We start from the raw sequence: 876 nt of genomic DNA, 5'->3' as shown, positions 1-876 counted from the left end.
TCGCTTGAACCTATTTAGGGGGGCTTCGGTCCGCCGTCTTTCATCTCAGCCCCCCTTTCAAATCTGCAATTAACTCGGCTTCTGCAATAGCTATTTGAGGCTATTTCACTCCCCTTACCAGTCGTTAAAAAGTTTGCTACATTAAGTATTATACTTCCTTCTAGTCAATGGTGGTCCCGGTCATGTAGGGTGCCAATATGATCTCTCATCTGAACATACATTCCATTCATTCCAATAAAATAAAATGGAAAAAAATACTCCTCTTAGAATGCTTTATCAAATTGTTCCTACTCCCATAGTAATACAGTCCAATGTACTGTTAATATGAAGGAATTTTTCATATTGATTTCATGTACTTTGAATTACACATTGCGTTGTGTTAACGACAGAAAATTACCGGTACCTTTTCTGTTTTTCTACTTATTTTTTTCTTACTATGCCATGCCAACAGGCATAGATAAGTAATTTTATAGCTAGCAGGTGTCCATCTTTGAAGGGTTATACCCATGTAAATCCCCAAAATCCATGTGAATGAGGCAGCCGTCCCATGTACTCTTTTGTGTGGTGATCTGCAGCACATAAAGCTCAGAAGGTGTTTGCGCCTTGCCAAAACAGCCTTAACTTCACATTACCTTACTCCTGATTAGCTTTCACAGACTGTCGGTCAGAGACGTTGGCTGAGTATCAATAATTCATTGTCTTTTAATTGTGTTTTTTACCTTTAAATGTCAGACTGTACCGTACGAAGGAATGCAAGTGATATTAAGATAAGTGGGCCACAGCTAAACCCAGCAGTACATTGTTCTTCACTGTCATTGTTATACTGCAAAGTGTTTCAGACATCACATCATAGAAGAAGATGAAGAAATCAAAGAC

Source organism: Rutilus rutilus (genome assembly GCF_951802725.1).
Source record: "Rutilus rutilus genome assembly, chromosome: 18".
In the NCBI taxonomy this organism is placed as follows: Eukaryota; Metazoa; Chordata; class Actinopteri; order Cypriniformes; family Leuciscidae; genus Rutilus; species Rutilus rutilus.
The sequence above is the reverse complement of the archived record's forward strand: the minus strand, read 5'-3'. Positions refer to the sequence as shown.